The following is a 23518-nucleotide window of genomic DNA, read 5'->3' on the forward strand; positions in this document are numbered from 1 at the left end:
GACTATGAAGGCAAGCATGTGCCAGATAAGGTAGAGTTCAGTAGCGTACTTGGGCCACTTTGTTTTTCCAGCCCAAGATCCAGACTACTCTGGATTGGGAGGCTCCTAAAAACCTAGACTCCGGTCAGGGTCTTTCTTGGCCTGACTGGGTATTACAGGAGGTTTGTTCAGAATTATGGGACCATAGTGGCCCCTCTGACAGAACCCACCTCAAAGAAACAGCCCAAGAAAGTAATTTCGACCCCAGAATGTCAAAAAGCCTTTGACACTCTGAAAAAGGCTATGTGTTCAGCACCAGTGTTACTGTTCCCTGACTACAGCAAATAGTTTATAGTGCAAACAGATGCTTCAGAAGAAGGGATTGGGGCAGTGTTAGACAAAGCCAATTAAGAGGGCCAGGATCAGCCAATTGCCTTCAGCAGCAGGCGACTACTCCCCAGAGAGAAGAGAAAGAGTGCCATTGAGAGGCGTGGCCTTTGCTGTGGTCTGGTCCCTGAAGAAGTTGAGGCCATACCGGTTCAGCACTCAATTCTGTGTTCACATTGATCACAGATCTCCCAGATGGCTGATGCAAATGAGGGGGAAGTACCCAAAACTGTTAAGGTGGTCCAATTCCCTACAGTGGATGGACTTCACAGAGGAACAAAGACTTGGGAGTGCCCATGAAAATACAGATGGCCTTTTCAGGTTTTTTCAATTAGCTGATGAAGACTACCAGGGTGTAGGTTAGTACTCATCACCGTTCATCTGGTGGGGGGGGGCAGTGTAGGAAAGTCCCCTTTTTGCCCTGGTCACCCCAAACATTTTAGACAGATACTGGTGGTTACTGACTCTTGGCTGTGCCCTGGGTACTGTTTACCAGTTCCAGGGCCAGTGCTCTGTGTAAAATGGATATGCTAGTTATAATTGACACTATCAACCTGCCTTTAAGTCCCTAGTATATGGTAGGGCATGTAGGTTTAGGGACCCCAGCATAGGTAGAGGTGCCCAGTGTCATTTTAAAGGCAGGTCTGCCTTGCTGGCTGCTTTTACACTAAAGTTCTATGCAAATTCGACTTTGGAATTAAACGTACTTCAAACGTCTTACACTACCTTATTTTTACAAATAAGTCACCCCTAAGGTGTGCCCCTAGGGCTGTGCGCTATGTGACTATAAGCAGGGACCTTATAAAAGTTGTTTTATAAACTCTGGTGAGCTAAAATAGCCAAAATCGTTTTTCCCTCACTATAGTGAAGGGGCTCCATAGGCTAAAATGGGGAGACTTTATTTTAATTATTAGGGTCCCAATAGGAGCCAGATATTTCAAGTTTGGTATCAAACTGATTGTTAAAATACAGTGAAAACAATAGGCAATACTGAAGGCCTGAGGGGTGTGGGGGTGGGGGTGGGGTACATATATTAAGAAAAGTGAATGCAAAAGTCTGGCCCCAACCCAAGGAAGTGGAATCAGTAGAGGGGCGCTGGAGGAACTAGGAAACCCACAAGGTAAGTACAAGAATGCCCCCCCAGCGACCAGGAGAGAAGAGGTAAGTTACTTGTTCTACCCAATCAACCCAAAGGACTTCAGAGAAGGATACTGCAAGACCCAGACAAGACTGAGACTTTAAGAAACCAAAGGTGGTTCCTGGAAGAGGAAGACCTGGAAAAGAAGGGGACCAAGCCCAGTTCATGTTGGAGTGTCCGGTGGTGGCAGGAGTCACACTACCCATCCGTCTGTGGATGCAGGAGGTGGTCGACGGTGAGACAAAGACGGTCAGCAATGCAGCACTGAAGCAGAGGAAGAGTTCCTGGGTGATGCAGTCAATGTCCCACGCCAGACAAAGGATTGCAGTCAGTCTGTGTGTGGAAAAAACACCAACAAGCCTTGTCAAAGGCAAATGTTGCAGCAGGTGGAAAAGTGGAGCTGCAGGGGACAGGCAAGGTCCAGAGAGACTCAACCCACAGGGGGAGTCCCAGATGACCCTTAGCAGTGCAGAGAGCCTGAAGAAGAAAAGGCAGCCCCCACTGAAGACTCACAGGCAAGGAGCCCAGGAGTCGCAAAGAGGCCCACGCAGCACACCTGGAGAGTGGTCCCACGTCGCAGGAGAAGCACACAGAGGGCTGTGCGTTGCAGGAAAGAGTGTTGGGGATACACAGAGCCTGAAGATCCCTTGGAGATGTCAACAAGCCTTGGTAGCTGCAAGAGACGCAGTGCATGTGGTACTGTCCTGCGTGGGAAGGCAAGGGCTTAACTTCACTAAATTGGACAGCTGGTAGAGAGGACGAAGGGGATCACTCCAGACCACCACCGGTGATGCAGGATCCACGCAGCTAAGGATGAGAGGAGATCCATGCAGCCGGTCGTCATTGCAGTGGGGGCCTGCAGATGCAGGGAAGTGACTCCTTCACTCCAAGCAAGATTCCTTCTTGCTTCTTGTGCAGACTGAAGTCTTGCCATACTCAGATGATGCACAGCCAGGGAAATGTTGCAGTTGCTGGAAGGAGCTGGAGAAACAAAGTTGCAGAGCAGAGTCGTCACTGGAGCTGGAGATTGTAGGTTCTGTCCAGTTGCAGATTCAGTGGCCAGAAGTCGAAGTAAACGTTGCAGAGGAGTCCTGCTGGAGTCTTGCTCATCAAATCTGAGGACCCACACAAGAGGGAGACCCTAAACAGCCCTGGAAGGGGGATTGGTCACCTACCCAGGTGACCACCTATCAGAGAGGGCTGTGACGTCACCTGCTGGACCTGGCCACTCAGATGCTCCCAGAGGCCTCTGCCCACCTTGGATTCAAGATGGCAGAATCAAGGGGCAATCTGGAGGCATTCTGGGTTCCACCCCTGGGGTGGTGATGGACAGGGGAGTGGTTAGTCCTCTTTCCACTGTCCAGTTTCGCACAAGAGCAGGGACTGGAGGTCCCTGAGCCGGTGCAGACTGGTTTATGCAAGGAGGGTGCCAAATGTGCCCTTCAAAGCTTAGCAGTGGCTTGGGGTGGCTACCCCTCCCAAGCCATGTAACACTTACTTCCAAAGGGAACAGCGTTACCCCCTCTCCCAAAGGAAATCCTGTGTTCTGCCTTTCTGGGCTTGGGCTGGTCAAGCAGCAGGAGGGCAGAAACCCGCCTGAGGGGTGGCAGCATCTTGGGTTGCCTGGAAAACCCAAGAAAGATGCTAGGAGCAATGCTGGGGGTCCTCCAAGGAGCCCTTAGCGTGCATGGAATCATACCACCAATAACGTCAGCAGTATTGGGGTATGATTCTGACAAGTTTGATACCAAACATGCCTAGGTTTGGAGTTACCATTATGTAGCTGAACATAGGTAGTGGCCTATGTCCAGTACAAGTGTAAAATGGCGACCCCACGCTTACAAAGTCCAGGAAAATGGAGCTGGAGTTTGTGGGGGCCCTCACACACAGGTACCTGCATCCTGCCCTCTGGGCTAGGAAGGCCTACCATAGGGGTGACTTAGTGACCTGGTGCAGTGACCTGAAGTGATAGAAGGCATGCACCTTTTCACGCAAGCTGCAATGGCAGGCATGCAGACACATCTTTCATGGGCTCCCATGGGTGGCATACATGCTGCAACCCCTGGTGCCCCAGTGCCCTGGGTACTATATTCTAGGGACTTATAAGGGGCACCCGTATGCCAAATGTGGGGTGTTTGTCATCCAAGCAACCAAGTTTAAAGGGAGAGAGCACGGCCACTGGGTTCATGGTTAGCAGGGTCCCAGTGCACACAGTCAAAGCATGACACCATGCAAAAAATGGGGGGTAACCATGCCAAAAAGAGGGTACTTTCCTACATAACCCTCCCCCTGCCCCCAAATTAAGGACAATAAGGCTAACCTTGTCCAAATGAGTTTTAATTGTCTAAGTGGAAATATCTGGAGAGTCCATCTGCACTGGGGTGGTTACTCCCAGGTCAATGTTTCATTGTATAGTCCATTCCCTTTATGGATATGGACCACCTCAAAAGTTTGGGATTTTCACCTTTCATTTGTTTCAACGATAAAAGTATGGCCTCAGCTTCTTCAAAGCTCAAAAAGCAGCTAAGACCTCCACTTTCTATGGCTGACCAACGCTTTTCCCTGGGGGTCAACCCAACCGTCTGCTTATAAAAGCTACAGGTTCGTCCTGGCCCTCTGAATTAAGTTGTTACAGCACTGCCCCAACCCCTACCTCAGAAGCATCTGTCTGAACTATGAACTACTTGGAGTAGTCAGGGCTTCTTAAAATAGGTGCAGAGCACATGGCCTGTTTTAGATCCTCAAAGGCTTTTTGGCAGCTATATATCTATAAAACTTTCTTGGGCATTCTTTTTTAGGCAAATTCATTAAGAGGGGCTATAGTGGAACCATAGTTTTTAATGAACCTCCTGTAGTACCCTTTGAGGCCTAAAAAGGCTCTAACCTGGGTCTGGGTAGTAGGTAAATGGTTTGGATCTTCCCCTGTAGTGGCTGAATCTGGCCTCCACATACCAGTCGGCCCAGATACACAACCTCCCCCTGCCCTATCTGGCACTTAGATGCCTTGATAGTGAGGCCTGCTTTCTGCAGAGCCTCCAAAACATTCCACAGGTGGACCAGGGGATCCTCCCAGGTGGAGCTAAAGACAGCACTATCATCAAGATAAGCTGCACTATAGTCTTCTAATCCTCTGAGAACTGTATTCACAAGCCTCTGGAATGTGGCAGGTGCATTTTTAACCCAAAGGGCATCACTGTAAAGTGACAGCACCCACCAAATGGTTGAAAATGCTGTTTTTGGCTTTGCACCCCTTAATAATATAATCTGCCAACAGCCAGCAGTTAAATCAAAGGTGCCTAGATACTTGGCAGATGCCAGTGTATCTATTAGCTCACCTGCCTTAGGGATAGGATAAGCATCTGTTTTTTGTAACAGTGTTGAGCCATCTATAGTCAACACAAAACCTAATTTCTCTCTTGCCATTTTGGGAGTGAGGTTTTTGGGACCCGAACTACAGGACTAGCCCGAGGGCTGTCTGAGGGCTAAATGCCTCCTAGGTCTAGCATCTTCTAAACTTCAGACTTGATGCAGTCTCTGACATGGTCAGGTTGTCTGTACATTTTACTTTTGATTGGCAAAATGTCTCCTCTGTCAATGGTGTGTTCACACCAAGTGGTCTGACCAGGTGTCAATGAGAACAGTTCACAAAGTCTACCCAATCTTAGGAGGACTCTTTCCTGATCTTCCTGAGCTTTATTCTGTATTGTTCAGTGGATAGACCAAACCCATCTGAAAGTGCTGTTTTGAGGACTGTATAGCGGTCTGCATGTTCTTCTCTGACAGTTAGGAGTCTGTCTGTACCTTTGTCAGAGAAGGAGAGCCACAAAATAGCTGCCCACTGCCTTTTGGGGACCTTCTATATCTTATAGGCCCTCTCCTCTTTTTAAGAGTGGGGGGATGACCTCATTCAAGTTCCTAGAGTCAAAAGTCCTCCCTGACCCTAGGCTCCCTGAACCTAAAACTGCTGCCACCCATGGGGTGCTAACCCCATACCCTACCTCTCTTTCCACTGCCAAGGCCTCTCTATCTAGGGCTAGGTGTTGCAGTCTCAGCCTAGCCGCCTCTAGTCTCAGTTGCCTGAGTTTCCTATCTAGGGAGTTCTCACCTGAAGCTGAGCAGTGTGTCCCCTCAGATAATGAGGAGACATGAGAGTGGGCAGAGGAGGATTTGTCCCTATACTTTGTGCCCAGAGGGTTGGTTGAGAGGGTGACTAAGGGAGGATTACTTGTATGGCTTCCCCTTCCACTACCATTAGTACTCCCAGCAGGGCCGGGGGGTTTCCTAGGTGCTATCTGATCCTCCTTGGGACCCTCATGATCTTCCTCAGTGTTTAGATCTACTCTAACAGTGGTGGATCAGACTCTGCATCATCTTCCTCCTCCTCATCCTCATCCTACCACTCCTCCTGGCTGCCAGCATTGTCTTGGTTGGACTGGAGAAGCAGGCCCAGAAGCAGACTCTTGTTCGTGTTCTGTAGGAAGCTGGCTCTGTATATACTATATCAAAATGAGATAGAGTGTGCACAGAGTCCAGGGGTTCCCCAAAGGCTTAACAAAGGCTAAAGTAGATAATATTAATGCTGTCTTTTGTGGTAGTGTGGTTGAGCAGTTAGGCTTATTAGAGGGTAGTGCAAAGCATTTGTTGTCCACACAGACAATAAGGGAAGCACACAATCAATGACTAACTCCAGACCAATGGTTTTTGGAAGAGAAAATATATTTTGTTAATTTATTTCTAGAACCCTAAGATTCAAGGTGCAGGGGGGGGGGCACAAGTAAGCATCAAACACACCCCCTCAGCAGCCCAGGGGCATCCGGGTGCAGGGTACCTTTTGCCGATGGGTATCTTTGTCCGGTTCTGTCACAGTCCGGTTTTGCGCCAGAGCAGAGACTGGAGGTCCCTGAACCGGTGCAGACTGGTTTATGCAAGGAGGGCACCAAATGTGCCTGTCAAAGCATAACAGTGGCTTGGGGAAACAATTCCTCCCAAGTCATGTGACACCAATTTCCAAAAGGAGAGGGTGTTCCATCCTTCTGCCTTAGGAAATCGTTTGTTCTGCCTTCCTGGGCTTGATCAGATCAAGTAGCAGGAGGGCAGAAACTTGTCTGAGAAGTGGCAGCAGCTGGGCCGCCCGGAAAACTTTGCAAGACTGGTGGTAGCAATGCTGGGAGTCCTCTAGGGAACTGTCGGAGAGCATGGAATCATACTATCAATACTTGCAACAGTATTGGGGTATGATTCCAACATGTTTGATACCAAACATGCATAGGTCCGGAGCTAACATTAGGTAGCTAGACATAGGTCACTACCTATGTTCAGTACACATGTAAAATGGCGTCCCCGCACTCACAGTCAAGCAAAAAGAATCTGGAATTTGTAGGCAGGTGAGGCAGGTGGCGTTAGAGCCCCCTCCTGATAGGTGCTTACCTGGTTAGGTGACCAATCCCCCTTTCAGGCCTATTTAGGATCTCTCTCTTGGGTGGATCCTCGGATTCGGCTTGCAAGATTCCAGCAGCACTCCTCTGCAACCTCCACTTCAACTTCTGGCCACTGGAACTGTGACTTGACCCTTCAAGACCCAACAATGCTGCTACAACAAAGAAGACTCTTCTGCAACTTTGTGTCCCCATCTCCTGCATCCTTTGCAACACTTCCCCGGCCGTGCATCCTCAGAAGACTGCAACTCTGCAGCCTGCACAGGAAGAAGGAATCTTCCTCGGAGTGAAGGAGTCACTCCCCTGCAACCACAGGCACCTACAGCAAGCAACGCCCTGCGTGGATCTCCCCTCATCTTTGGCTGCGTGGATCCTGCATCACGGATGGTGGTTCTCTCTGCCAGTTGACCAACTTTGGTGGCCAAGGCTTGTTTGCATCTTCTGCAACGGATCTTCAGGCGACGTTTGTCTCCAGCCCCCAGCACTCCATCCTGCAAAGCACAGCCTTTTGCGTGGTTCTCTGGCAGTGTGGGATCCTCTTCTGTAGCGCTGTGTGGGCTTCTTCTGCGGCTCCTTTGTCCCCATCCTATGAGACTTCTGTGGGTGCTGTCTCTGATCCTCTGGACTCTCTGCAATGCTAAGGGTCTTTTGTGACTCCCCCTCCTGGGGCGAGTCCTCCTGGGTTTTGCTGGTTCCTAGCAACACCACTTTTCCACTAACTCAAGTTTGCCTTTGCCAAGGCTTGTTGGTGGAATTTCTGCACCGACAACCATTTGCAATCTTCCTTCCAGCGTGGAATATCATCAGCATCCATCAGGAACTGTTCTGTGGCTGTGGTGCTGACCTGTTTCTCATCACTGTCGACCAACTGCTGCAACTACAGCTAGGTGAGTAGTAGCTCCTACTCCTCCTGGACTCCACTGTGACTTTTGGACTTTCTCCCCTCTCTCCACAGGTCTTATTTCTTCAAGAATCCACTACTGTTTTTCTTGTAGCCTTGTCTGGGTTTCTTTTTCTTCTTTTCGTCCTTTTGGGTGGTTTGGGGAAAAGACAGTGATTTACTCCTGCATTCCTGGTCGCTCGCTGGGGGGTGTACTGTGTTACTTACTTCTGTTGTTTTCTAGTACTCCCAGTTCCCCTCTACACATTTTACTCACCTAGGTTGGGTTCCTGTGTTTGCATTCCATTTTTTTAGTGTATGGTTTGTGTTTCCCCTAGGGTCAGTATTGGCCATTTCTTTTTGCACTGTTTTCTAACCTTTTCTATGCCTATTTCTGATTACTAGTCTATATATTTAGTGTATTACTTACCTCCTATTGGTGGGTTGCCCTTGTAGTATTTTGTAGTGATTTGTTCCCAAAAAAATAAAGTACCTTTATTTTTGTACAACTGAGTGTTTCTTTTAAGTGCTGTGTGACTACAGCGGTATTGCATGAGCTTTGCAGGTCTCCTAAATAAGCCTTGGCTGCTCATCCACAGAAACCTCTAGAGAGCCTGGCTTCTAGACACTGCATACACTTCACTAACAGGGGATACCTGGACCTGGCATAAGGTGTAAGTACCATACCACACACCAGGCCAGCTTTCTACAAAAAAGTGACTGAGGGGTAGGTCTTTCTTGGGATCAGTGCTGGCTGGTGTAGAAAGAAAAGAACTGATGTCAGCGCATGCCGGTGGCACCTATATAGGACCCAGGACATAAAGGTCGGCATGGACAACACTGACAACTGACATGGAGCCGATCAACACCACCTCACCGTGCACAGGTTTGCTGCTCAAGGAAAAATCTCTGGATCCACACTGACGCCTGGGGAAATTCTAGGGAAAGGAATCTGCAACTAGATGGGTCTATCAGACAGCTTCTCTACTTGAAAATGGTTTGAAGGAGGGCCATTGTGGGCTGCAGCTCACATTGATGGGTGTCAAAGAAGCAGTCTTTGTGTAATGATGTTTTTTTTTTCTTTAATAGAGGAAGGACCTAACTGTGGGAAAAGTCCACTGAAGTCACTCTTCTAAAAGACAAGCATCTTTTGGCTGCCCACCTCTTACACTCTTCATTTTGCTTGCACAACATTTGAGTTCCTGTTCATCAATATTAGTGAAGATACATTAACGAGGAAGAAAAAGTAATTTTTGAGTATTTTATCCTAGTTCATTTTAGGAATATATACTCATTAACAACCTGCTATCCTTCTCTTCAAAAACTGGAACGTTGAGTGCAAATGACTTTAAACAAAAACATCAATGCCTTATTCCAGTCTCCAAATTAAATGTCAAGTGAACTGCCAAAGATGTGCTCTCCTGCAAAACCGACTGGGTATTTAAAATCATGATACACTTTTACCGTTAAGTCTATGCTCCCCTTAAAAAGAGAGCTTACTGGTACCTGTATTTTTCCTGTTCATTATTTGCAGTAAAAAAGGAAGGTAGGATAGAATAAACAGACTAACCTTATTTGAATAGATGACCGAACAATCTGCCCAATCACTCTGTACTACCTCTCTTTCTCCCATCCACCCCCCCCCCCAAAAAAAAGAATATGTCGGAAGCCATTTCCAGGCAGCAGTTTCTCAAAGGTGTGCCTGCTTCTCTAAGTTGCTGCAGAAGGGGCTTTGACTGGCTTAGTTAAATCTTCCTGCTTTTGTATTTCCACCCATTTGGCAATTCCTTGTTTTGTCACCGGGAAAACTTCACATAGTGCTGAGAAAGATATTAGAAGATTGTATTTGTTTAGTTCTGTCCAGACACAGTTTGAGACACCATCTGATGTCCAATGAGTGAAGTCCTTTTCACTTGACTTTGGAAAGGTCTTGAGGAATACTGGTTCACCAAGGTGAAATTCGGTTAGGACTTTATGTATGAATCTTAGGTTAGATCTTAGTATGACTTTGTCCTGTAGAACTGCAGTAAAGGCCTGAATTTTGCTAACTCTTATTGCTTATGTAAAGGCTATGAGAATGCAGTTTTACAGGCTATGAACTTTAAGCTTGTTTTATGAACAGGTTTAAAGGGAGCTGTCACTAACTGCAAAATTACTGTATTCAGCTCCCAGTCTGTTGGTGGGATCACTGAAGTACAAATTTCTTACCTTCAGTAACGATATATCTGGTAGAGACACCCTAGTTGCAGATTCCTTACTTTAGAATTTACCCCAGGCATCAGACTGGATCCAGAGATTATTGTTCGAGCAGTACCCCTTCATGCCGTCAGGTGGCTTCGATCGACTCCACAGGCATCGTGGTTGCTGCGATGACGTTGTAGTCATATATAGGTGCCACCACAGTGCACTCACGTCAGTTTCTTTTCATGACTTTCTACGCCAGTAGTGCGGAGCCATGAAGAACACTGAGAATGGTTTGCCAAAACTAGGGCCCTTAAAGGAAGTTCCTGTCCCTAGAAATTCGTTTGCAGTGCAGGGAGGATAGGCAGGTCAGTAAGGAATCTGCAACTAGAATATGTCTCTACCAGATATATCATTACAAAGGTAAGTAACTTGTACATCTGATAAAGACTTCTAGTTGCAGATTCCTTACCTTAGAATACATACCCAAGCAATACCATCCCAGGTGGTGGGCTGCGAACTAAGATCACTCCAAAAGGTCCTGCAGGACCAAACGGCCAAAGAAGCCGTCTATGCAGACCTGACTGTCCAGGCAGTAATGCTTGGTAAACATAAGCAAAGACACCCACAATGCTGCCTGGAAGATTTCCAGGACTGGAATTCCACGTGCTAACACTGTGGTAGCAGCAGTTGCTCTGGTATAATGAGAATGCAAACCCGCAGGGGGTTACTTTTTCACCAAAGCTTAGTACATTTTGATGCAGAGGACTACCCATCAGGAGATGGCCCTCTTCTGCACTGCCCTTCCTTTCTTCGCACCCACATAACTCACAAGGAGTTGATCGTCCACCCGGAAATCTTTGGTAGGATCTAGGCATAACGCTAATGCTCTTTTTAGATCCACACGGTGGAGTCTCTCCTCCTCATGAGAGGGATGTGGGGGTGCATAAAAAGTAGGCAAGGTGATTGATTGGCCTACGTGAAAAGGTGTCACCACTTTTGAGAAGGAAGGAAGCCCTGGTACGGAGCCCCACCTTGTCAGGATGTACAGCTAGGAATGGTGGCTTTGAAAAGAGCCTGGAGCTCACTCACTCTGCGAGCAGAGGTGATGGCAATCAAGAAGGCAGTTTTTAAGGGTCAAGAGCTGTAGAGGACAGTTGTGGAGCGGTTCAAAAGGAGCACACATGAGGTATGTGAGGACCAAGTTAAAATCCCACTGGGGCATTAGGAACGGGATAGGAGGAAACGTGCAAGTCCTTTGAGAAACCTCCCAACAATGGGAGATTTGAACACAGAAGGTTGGTCTGGTAAACTTAAAAAGGCAGAGATGGCAGACAAATATCCCTTGAGGGCGCCCAGAGCAGAGCCCTGCTTGGCAAGAGAGAATAAAGAGGGGAACCTCTGAGAGAGTTGTAGAGAGGGAATTAACAGACTTGTTGATACACCATGCCACAAATTTCTTCCAATGACAGGCATATACCGTTTTGGTGGAGGTTCACCTGGCTACCAAGATAACAATACAGACTTTGGGCAGAAGGTCGAAAGCCGTCAACTGCTGCCACCCAATCTCCATGCCAGGATGCGGAGACTGGACAGGTTCAGGTGAATGACCATCCCCTGCTACTGCAACAGAAGATCCTCTCAAAGGAGCAGTCTGATTGGAGGAGCGATGGCCATGCTCAATAGCTTAGGATATCAGAATCTTTGTGCCCAGTCCGGAGCCACCAGGATTACTTGGGCCCGGTTGTGGCGGATCGTCTTCAGAACTCTAGGCAGAAGTGGTATCTGTGGGAAGGCAATAGGAGGCCTGAGCTCCACTCATGACAGTGTCACCGTGCGAGTGCCGCATTGGAACCTCCAAGGCGCAAAACAGCTGACATTGCATGTTCTCTGCGGAGGCAAATAGATCCAACCAAGGCTCTCCTCACTGCTGAAAGAGACCTTGCGCCACCTCCGGATGGGGACGCCATTAGTGATTAACTATGCATCGAGGGCTCAGTTAATTTGCTCCGACGTTCAGAGAATCCACAAGATGTTACCACCAGAGAAATGCACCGGCTTTCCAGCCATGTCCAGAGGCAAAGAGTCTCTTGACAAAGGGTCCATGACCCCACTCAGCCCTGCTTGTTGCAGTACCACATGGCTGTGGTGTTGTCGGTGAACACCTGCACCACTTTCCCTTTGAGAGAGGGAAGGAATGCTTTCAATGCAAGTCTGATCGCCCAGAGTTCCAAAACGTTGTGGAGTCCGGACTCTGCCAGAGACCAGAAGCCTCTGATCTTCACCTCTCCCATGTGGCCGCCTCATCCAAGGAATTATGTGCCTGTCACTACTCTGGGATCTGGTTGGAGAAAGGTGAGGGATCTGTCGTTGACCCAATCTTGATTCGACAACCACCACTGCAGATTTGTAGCAGTTCCCTCAAAGATCTGGACCATGTCACAGAGATTCTCCATATGCTATGCCCACTGGAACTTTAGGTCCCACTGCAGAGCCCACATATGCCATCTGGCATGTTGGACCAGCAGGATGCAGGAGGCCATGAGGCCCAGCATTCTCCGAGTCATTCTCACCAAAATCCAGGATAGAGGCTGAAACTTCGGGATCATAGCCCGAATATCCTGGACTCGCTTTTCAGAAGGATAAGCCAGAAACTGCACTGTGTCCAGAACAGCTCCGATGAAGGGGAGCTTTTGAGAGGAAGTCAGGTGTGAATTTGGCATGTTTGTAATTAACTCCAGCTAATGTAGGAGGTTTGCCATAGTCTGGAGGTGGAAGACGACTTTCTGGTGTCTGTTCGCCTTCAACAGCCAGTCATAAAGGTAGTGTAAGACTGAAACCCCTAACCTGCGCAGATGAGCTGCAACCACTATCATTTTTGTGAATGCCCGCAGGGCACTGGTAAGCCAAAGAGGAGCACACTGAACTGAAAGTGTTGATGACCTACCATGAATCGCATGAAAACGTCTGTGGGTCGGAAGGACGGGAATGTGAAAATAGGCGTCCTGTAAGTCTAAGGCTACCATCCAGTCTCCAGGGCAGAAAGGACTTCAGCTAGGGTTAGCATTTTGAACTTTTCTTGAGGGAGAGATTGTGGGACCGGAGATCTAGGATAGGGCGAAGGCCCTTGTCCTTTTTGGGCACAAGAAAGTAGCGGGAATAACAACTATAACCTACTTCTGGCACAGGGACCCTTTCTATGGTTCCCTTGGCCAAGAGAGCAATGACCTCCTTCGCGAAAAGTGCCAAATGATCCTCCGATAGATGATCCTATGATGGTGGCATGGCCAGAGGAGAAGTCTCGAAGGGGAGGGAGTAGCCCCTTCAGACTATTTGTAACGCCTACCTGTCCGTGGTAATGGATTCCAAGTGGGGCAGGTGATGGTGAATCCAGTGGCCAAACTGGTTCTGGAGGATCTGATGGACTAGGAAGGTTTGGAGGCAGAGGATGGGGTGGAGGTGGACTGAGTGGCCTGCTGGCTCCCTGATCCAAGAGCTCGTAGGACACCGCAGCCACGCAGAGGCTGTACAGGATGCAGAGGGTTGGTGGCTGGGTGGAAAGGAACGCAGTTGGGTGCCCCTTCCGTAGCCACGAAAGGCAGACTGTGGGAGTAGAGGTGCAGCTGAGAGGCCAAGGGACTGAGCCATAGCCCAGGAATCCTTAAATCGCTCGAGCACTAAATCCACTTTGATGTCACCCATGTCTTTGGAAACAAAGGGAATGTTCATCAAGGATTGCTGGACATCCCCTGAAAAGCTAGATATTCTCAACCAGGCATGGCGCCTCAAGGCTGCCATCAATGCAACCGATCTGCTGTATCCAGTCCACAACGAATCATGAACTTCGCTGCATCTCTACTGTCTGTAAAAGTTTGGGAAACAAAGGTCTGGGCCACCTCCAGAATTTGGGGCAGCACTTGCATGACCGTATCCTAGAGAGTATGGGAAAATCAGCCCAAAACGCATCCGGTGTTCACGGACCCCAACGTGTAGACAAGTTATACTGTCTTTTTGATTCCGCGTTCTGGGGAGTGGCAGGGAATGCGCCAGAGGATGATGAAGCCTGGATGACAAGGCTCTCAGGCGTAGGGTCATGCATTTTGAGTCATCAGCAGAGGCCGATGGAGGTGGACATCCGCCCTATTCAGAGGAGCCCATGGGCTCAGTCTGGACCAGGTACGCAGAACTACATCAGTAAGGGCTTCATTGAAAGGAAAGAGGGGTTTCGAATCGGAGGCCCCAGGCTGAAGCACCTTGGTCAGGAGGTTAGTCCTGACATCCAAAGAAGGAAGATTAAGGTCCAAAACCTCAGCGACCCTTCTCACTACCAGAGTATGGTGCTCCCTCCTCCGCCACCACCATAGGGGGAGAAAACATGCTAGCGTCAGGGAAGATGTCCAACTCACTGGCATCACCCAAATCCTGAACCCTGTCCATGTCAGGGTCAAACTGGTATTCTAAAGGGTCCAACAACCCCACTACACTATCCCCATATTCATACTCATAGCAATAGGGGTCAGGATCCGCCCTGGACCCAGGAGAGCACATGGAAAACTGAATTTGCATTGAGCGAAGTCGTTCCAGCTCTGGGTTGTCGGAGATCAGTATAGGATCGACGTTGATTGCAGGCCCAACCAACGTCTGGAGTGTCAGCGTCTGTCCCAACGCTGGGGAAGGTCACGTTGGCACAGCCGACACCGGGAAAGATCCAGGAACGGATCCGGAGGTGCTCTCTGGAGCCAGGGCCAAAGCCAACGACTTGAAACCCGAGGGGGCCCTCAACAACTCCCCTGGGCCCGAAGGCGCTGAGGGTTTGTTAGTCTGCCCAAAGATAAGGCGCATGGACTCATAAAATTATTTGAGTTGGGCAGGGGTGGCACTGATTCACGGAAAGTTGGGGAGGCGTGGAGACGACCCAGACCAGAGGCTCCAAAGAAGGAGGCCGAGAGCATCAACGCTCTTCCTGTGTTGCATCGTCCATGCGACAGGATGAAGGCGAATAATGTTTGGTTTTTTTCTTCTTGTGACCAGACTGTCCAGATGACTTGGACGAGGAGGAGTGGCGATGGCTCCACGACCCGTCTCCTGACCTTCCTGTCGAATGAGACCGGGAGCGACATGGAGTCAGGTGTCGGGCCGGCTTGAGCTTTAGGGACCACACCCTCAAAGCTTTTGGGTTTGTGGCCCAACACTCTGAGCATGACTTTGAGTCGTGGTCGTGCTCCATGCACCAGAGGCAGACAACATGCAGATTCATCACCAACATCATTTGGTGACAGGAGTTGTAGGGCTTGAATCAGGTCTTTCAGGACATCCCTTGACGCATCCAAAACCTGTCAAAAATGAACCAAGTGTCTCAGTCAAAAAATGACATGGGGAAAGTCTTCTTGGGATCTGCGCGTAGGCTGGTGTGGAAAGAAAAGAACTGATGTCAGCATGCTGGGGTGACGCATAATTATGACAGAGATGTCATCACGGCAACCACGGCACCAACGACACCCACGGAGTCAACCAACACCACCCGACCATGCACAGGGTTACTGCTCGAATAAAAGTCTCCGGATCCAGTCTTGGGCCTCGGGGAAATTCTAAGGTAAGGAATTTGCAACTAGAAGTCTCTATCAGATTAACCCTTTTAAAAACTATTGACTATTCTGTATAACCATGTAGGTGTTCACTTGGAAATTAAAGTTAGCTGTGAGGTGAACTGATTAAGGCATGTTTAAGTCAGACTTCCATTAGTTATGGAAGACATGGCAGTATTTGATGGGCTTGAATATCAAAGGTATGGAGTCCAATAGTGAGATTAACTAATGTAACTACACTGTTCCAACAAGACCACAGGGAAATCCTAATACTAGAAGTAAATGCCCTCACACATCCAATTGAATGTCATGCTTCATCATTGGCCCTGCTCCTCGTCAGACCGGTGCCGCAATGTCTGACAGGCACCCCATACAGGGGGCTCTTTGCTGGAGATCTTTTCTTAATATTACTGTCTTGTGGAAAGAGATATAGAAAACAGTGCCAGCCTAACGGCACACAAAGGATAGGAGAGCAAAAGACAAAAGTCTAAAATTGGCTCAAAACCTAACATCACCATCATTTATTAAGGAAGGGTCTTGGCCAAGGTTAAAACAGAGGAGAGTGAGGAATAAGATAATGCTCATTCACTCTCTAAATCACAATAAAGAAGGAGGGGAGGGAACTGCCCTACACCCCCCGTTGAATGGGTCAACATGTTTCATGTTTGAACTGTCAATCTACAAGTCTCCAGTCACTTATTCAAATAAACTGCACGTCAGGCTAGTTGTATATAAAAGTCAACCTGTGGAGAAACAACAAAAGAGCAAACATCTGAGACTCAATGCATGTGATGTTATACAATGTACACACAAATAGAGGTGTGGCACTCAGTGAACAAAAATTGCTATGATGCACAGTGGTAGCGTGGGATGCAGTGGTATACTAGCTTACCGTCCCACATTATGGATCCGGCTCCATAGGAGTCCACGTGCCGGGAGATTGGCGCAATCTCTACAATGATATTGGAAAAATATTATATAGGTGCTGAGATAAGAGGTCCCTCTAGTCCAATCAATACAGTAGTCTGAGAGCAAAACAATTGTGAGGGTAAGGTGTGAGGTATACCTGTCCAGGCATGAAACAAAACAGAAGCCCAACCCCTACACAGCGGGCTATTCATCAATTAGAAAGGTCTACAAAGACATATCACCATAAAAACTTGTATTGAGCAACGCAGCACCGGCAATAAGCATACCAAGTCGTCTGTGGTAAAACTACTAGTTCCACAATTGGGAGAGCAACCTCAAAAGCGGTGAGCCCATGGGTGAACTCAATACCACCTCAGTGTACGGAGGAGCTCACTCCTGTCAGCTATGCCATTACTTACTTAGGAGCAGCCAGATCTCCGCTTGAGACCTGCCCCAGGGCTGTGTTCCTGCAACAATGTGGGGGAGGCAATCGGCGGGGAAGATATGGCGATCAAAACCCGGAAGCCAATCAGTGAAGTCTACGTCGATAAGCTGTCCGTGGGTCAGTAGGTTCAGCGCTGCCAAAACAAACGAAGGACTAATGCAGAAGCATACCTGATTTAAAAAAACATGAGAAAAGGACTAGAAGGCATTACCCGGCACTTACAAAGCAAGCCACAGGAGTGCCAAAAAATAAGAAAGGTGACTCCATCAGGAAACCATCTGTCTGAAAACAACTGGCATGGTACTATAAATATGGCCCTATAAACGAGGTACAATCACCCTAAGAATAGTGATGTTTGGGGTGAATCACAAAGTGTTAATGGAAACATCCATTTAAATTATTCAAGAAAATCAAAAGAACCCCCATGTAGGGTTGAGAATATTATCATACAAGCCACAGTGGAAGTAAACAGTGACTCAAGCCCCCATGGAAGATATCAATCACATCTAAACCCAGAGTCACTATACCCAGGAAAGAGACAGACTACAAATACTGAGCCAGGGAGAATTAATGGGCAAAATGCATCCACGGGATATCACCATTTTACCCATGGATGTGTGTCCCTAATTTAAACACCCATTTTTGTTCTTTCTGAAAAAGGGATCTCAAATGACTACTTATGTACTTGGGGGAGTCCAAGACTACCCACCTCATGTCATCAGAATTGTGGTTCAATTCCAAGAAATGGACACTTAGTTTAGTAGTGGCACGACCACATCTGATATTACTGCGGTGTTGTTTAATCCTCATTTTGACTGCTCTGGTGGTCATTCCTATGTAGCGTAAGCCACAGGGACATGTAATCATATAAATACAATTGCGAGTGTTGCAATTGGTGTGTTTAACAAGCCGCCATGTACCTATAGGTTCCAGGTCAAGAGAGTCAAGCCGTCTGGAAAGAGAGCAAACATTGCAGTTGCCACATGGAAAGTGTCCTGAAACGGGGAAGCTCCCAAAGTGTCGTTTGTTTGGAGTCCACACGCTTCAATGGTGGTCGGGTATGTACCACCATATCTTTAATATTAGTTGTCCTCTCAAAAGCAAACAGTGGTTTTGGAATACATTCCCCTCCGCTCACTAGGATGGACCATCTCTTATTGATCAATTTCTTTATGGTGTTAGACAGTGGAGTGTATGTGGAAACACAGGTCAAACGGGTGTCAGGTTCCTTGGGAGTAGTAGGTAATAGTTTGTCTCTATTGTTATTCCTAACCCGTTTGCGGGCAGTATTCACTATTTGGCATGGATAGTATCATTCATGTAATTTAGTCTGAAGATCACTAGCTTGGGTCTTGAACGACTGGACGGTGCAACAACTGCGATGTGATCGCAAAACTGTCCATTGGGTAAATTGTCACGTAACGCTTTAGGATGATGACTCTGATAGGGGAGCAAACTGTAACGATCTGTGGTCTTATGATAGGTGCATGTTTTCAATTTTCCTTTATCAATACTAATTATCAGATCCAAAAAGGGGATGTGGGTTGAAAAGACAGAGGAAGTGAATTTCAAAATGCGATCAAGGCTATTCACCCACATAGTGAAGGAATCTACGTCTGCTGGCTGGCCTTGCCATATAACCGAAATATCGTCAATATAGGGCCGCCATAGTTTGATGTTATTACAAAAAGGATTGGTGGAGGACAATATGTACTGTTTTTCAAAATCATACATGTACAAACAGGCCAAACTTGGGGCAAAGGTACTTCCCATCAAAGTACCTCATATCTGGAGGAAAAATAGATCCTCAAATTGAAAGATGTTTTCAATCATGGCTAAGGTAGCACATTGCATAATGAAATGGTATTGTGAAGTCATATTGTGATGTACGTGTATAGTTAAGCAGAAGTGCCGATTGATATGGTCCTGATGAAGCATCACTGGATCCGTATGGACCCGAGATACGAAACATGTTGACCCATTCAACGGGGGTGTAGGGCAGTTCCCTCCCCTCCATCTTTATTGTGATTTAGAGAATGAATGAGCATTATCTCATTCCTCACTCTCCTCTATGTTTTAACCTTGGCCAAGACCCTTCACTGATCAATAAATGATGGTGATGTGTTAGGTTTTGAGCCAATTTTAGCTCTCCTATCCTTTGTTAGGTTGGCACTGTTTTCTATATCTCTTACCACGGCAATATTGAGAAAGGATCTCTGGCAGAGAGCCCCCCTGTATGGGATGCCCGTCAGACATTTCAGCGCCGGTCTGATGAGGAGCAGGCCCAATGATGAAGCAGGACATCCAATTGGATGTGTGAGGGCATTTGCTTCTAGCATTAGGATTGCCCTATGGTCTTGCTGGAACAGCGTATTTACATTAGTTAGTATCATATTTGGGAGGCTGTACACTGAACCATTAATCTCCCTGCCCCTTTTTTGGAGTTCCATTAGTGAGACACCAACAAGAAATATTTTCCATTTAGCAGTATTTTATTTGTTGATCTATCCCTGGTTTGGGCCCGAATGTCCTTAGTCTTGTGGGATATTCAGGCCAAATTCATTGAGTTCAGGCCGCTAATTCGAAAGACTGTGGGTTGTGATGAAATATCTGACCTTTGCACCAAGAAAGATCATCAGTGGGCAACTGAAGCAAAATGGATGGTTGCTGCTCCAGTTCTATCAGGGCCAAAATTGCCCAATGCTATTGTTTTCATGCTTATGTTCATTCAATTGGACATGTGCTCATCTACTTAGGCAGAACATCGTGGTGGTGATGTCTATTCAGACCACCAATTTTAGGGAGATACTTGGGAGAAAGGGTTTTAGTGTTCTCCTCACTGCTCAGAGGTCATGCACATTTATATAAAGGCATTTTTCTCACGAGTCCAGAGACCTCTTGTAGATAACTCTTGGAAGTTTGCTCCTTGTCCTTCCATTGAGTCACCTGTAGTAACTACTGGCATCTTGCTTGAAGGAATGTAGGGCTGAAAACCATATTGTCCTATGCCATCCATCAGGGAAGTGTGTGTTTCATCTTTACAGTTACTACTACCTTGCCCTCAAAACAACCAGATACCTGGGCCCACTGTTAGTCCTATTCCTCTTGTACAGGCTTCATGTGCAGTCTGCAAAATGGTATTAGCACTGTACAGCAGGACATCATGCCTGGTAGTCTTTTTAGGGAGCATTCAGTTTATTTGTTTCGCCACAGATGATAAAGCGGTTTACCTCTTTATTGATAGGAATGCTTTTGCAGTTGCCATGCCTATTACTGCACCTAACAAGTGAATATTCTTTGAGGTATTAGAAAAGATTTGTTTTTGGTTTGATTGGAGGTCTAATAACTTGAAGGTGTTGATTCATGTTTTGATATAGTTGTCAGTAGACTTTATTAACAAGCCTTTGAGCATCCAGCTCCCTAGTCAAGGGTAGACTTGATCCCCTAGACCCACTGCAAGTGATCTGCTACTGGAGCGATAGATATGGGAAAGATTCTGGGTGGGACCAAAGGGAAGCACTCAAAACTTGGAATGGCAACTGGCTACCTCGAATCATAGGATTTTTCAGTGCTTTTTGTACGCATCTTTAAGACATAATAATGCCATGTATTTGTTTTTCATTACTAGGGGTAACACTTCCTAGAGTTTTGACATTCTGAATAATTGTTTCTCCAGACAGAGCAGTCCTAGATCTAAATTGGGCCTCCACACTTTCGCTTTTTTTTTTTTTTTTAAACAAGGAAGTATCTGGAGTAAAAACCCACATTTTTATATTTGTGACCATTTTAATAGCTCCCTTCTTGTACTATGGTACGAATTTCTGCCTTCCAAAAATGCAGATGTTAGTGTTTTATTTGGGATGGCAAAGTATTTGGTGGTGGTAACCTCCAACATCTGACCATACTGAATGATGTCTAACCAACCATTTGTCTGTATTAATTGCTTCCCAGTTGATGCAGACGGTAGATTCTGCCCGCTACAGTGCCCAGTCTCCTGTCTTTTGGTATCCAATGCCTTGAGATTGTCAGTAATGTCTGGACTACTGACCCTTATGATGGGCCTTAAGTTTTTGCAGTTGCCCAGTATAGGACTGGTGTCCTTTCATATAGGAATATGGCTGTTGCAGAATATACCTCATGCAGGACTGTAAAGGTTGATTGATGTAGGAAGGTGGCCTGGTGTGCGGAAAGCACCTATGGTATTATCACCTTATACCAGGTCCAGGTATCCCCTTATTAGTGAAGTGTAGGCAGTGTCTGGAAGCCAGGCTCTCTAGCGGTAGCTATGGATGAACAGCCAAGACTTATCTAGGAGACATGCAAAGATTATGCAATACCACTGTAGTCATACAGCACTCACACACATGAAGATGATACCAAAATAAAAGGTACTTTATTTTAGTGAGATCTGCACTAAAAATACTAGATAGGCAATACTTCAACAGGAGGTAAGTAAACACACTATATATGTTCAGTAGCAATCAGTAATAGGTATACAAATTATTAGAAATCAGTGACAAGCAATAGGCAATACTGAAGGCCTGAGGGAAGGAGGGGGAACAAACTATATACTAAGAAAGTAGAACACGAAAGTCAGGTCCCCACCCAAGGAAGTGAAATCAGTAGAGGGTAGCCGGAGGAACTAGGAAACCCACAAGGTAAGTGCCCTCCAGCAACCAGGAGAGAAGAGGTAAGTTACTGCTACGACCCAAACCAACTGAAAGGACTTCAGAGAAGGCTATTGCAAGACCCAGACAAGAATGCAAACAACCAAAGGTGGATCCTGGAAGAGGAAGACCTGGAAAAGAAGGGGACCAAGTCCAGTTTACGTTGAGTGTCCGATAGAAGCCACTACCCACCCATTTGTGGATGCAGGAATTGGAAGATGGTGAAACAAGGACAGTAAGCAATGCATCACTGGAGCAGATTAAAAGTTCCTGGGTGATGCAGTCAATGGCTCACGTCGGATGACGGATTGCAGTCAGTCTGTGGTGTGAGGAAGAAAAAAAAGAAAAAAAACACCAGCAAGTCTTGGCAAAGGCAAATGCTGTGGTTAGTGGGAAAGTGGAGCTGCCAGGGACCAGCAAGGTCCAGAGGGACTCAACCCACAGAGCAAATCCCAGGGTACCCTCAGCAGTGCAGTGAATCCAAAGAAGAAGCAGCAGCCCCCACAGAAAACCCACAAGCAAGTATCCCAATAGTCGCAGAGGCCCTCGCAGCACACCCGAGGCGAAGTCCCTCGTCGCAGGATAAGCCCACAGAGGGATGTGTATTGCACAGAAGAGTGCTGGGGCTACATGGAGCTGCAAGAGAGTGCCTAGGGGTACCGTCCTGCATGGGAAGGCAAGGGCTTACCTTCACCAAAGTTGGAAAGCTGGCAGAGAGGACCACTCCAGACCACCACCCGTATTGCAGGATCCACACAGCTCAGGATGAGAGGAGATCCACGCAGCCGGTCGTCATTGCATTTGGTGCCTGCGGATGCAGGGAAGTGACTCCTTCACTCCAGGGGAGTTTCCTTCCTGCTTCTTGTGCAAGCTGAAGACTTGCCGCCCTCAGAGGATGTAAAGCCAGGGAAATGTTGCAGTTGCTGGAGGGATCCGGAGAAACCATGTTGCAGAGCAGAGTTGTCACTGTAGCTGTAGATTGTTGGTTCATGTGAAGTACAGTTGCAGCACCAGTGGCCATAAGTCAAAGTTAAAATTGCAGAGGAGTCCGGCTGGAGTCTTTCACATCGAATCTGAAGATCCACCCAGGAAGGAGACCCTAAATAAACCTGGAAGTGGGACTGGTCATCTAGACAGGTGACCACCTATCAGAAGAGGGCTTTGACATCACCTGCCTGACCTGGCCACTCACATGCTCCCAGAGGCCTCTGCCCACCTTGGATTCAAGATGGCAGAATCAAGGGGGCATCTGGAGAAGTTCTGGGCACCATCCCTAGGGTGGTGATGGAGCAGGAAGAGGTTACTCCCCTTTACATTGTCAAGTTGCATGCCAGAGCAGGGACTGGAGTTCCCTGAACTGGTGCAGACTGGTTTATGCAAGGAGGGCACCAAATGTGTCCTTCAGAGCATACCAGTGTCTTGGGGAGGCTACCCCTCCCAAACCATGTAACACCTATTTCCAAAGGGCGAGAATGTTACCCCACCTCTCCCAAAGGAAATCCTTTGTTCTGTCTGACTGGGCTTGAGCTGGTCAAGCAGCAGGAGGACAGAAACCCGTCTGAGGGGTGGCAGCAGCAAGGGCTGCCCAAAAACCCCAGAAGGCTGGTGGGAGCAACGCTGGGGGGACCTCTAAGGAGCCCCATAGTGCATGGAATCATACAACCAATACTGGCAACAGTATTGGGGTATGAGACCGAAATGTTTAATACCAAACATGCCTAGGTTTGGAGATAACATTTTGTAGCTGGACATAGGTAGTGACCCATGTCCAGTACACGCGTAAAATGGCATCCCCGCACTCCTGATGCACAGGAAAATGGAACTGGAGGTTGTGGGGGCACCTCTGCTCATGCAGGGGTATCCTCACACACAGATACCTGCACTCTCTCCTCTGGGCTAGGAGGGCCTACCA

Source organism: Pleurodeles waltl, chromosome 3_1, assembly GCF_031143425.1.
Source record: "Pleurodeles waltl isolate 20211129_DDA chromosome 3_1, aPleWal1.hap1.20221129, whole genome shotgun sequence".
Lineage (NCBI taxonomy): Eukaryota > Metazoa > Chordata > Amphibia > Caudata > Salamandridae > Pleurodeles > Pleurodeles waltl.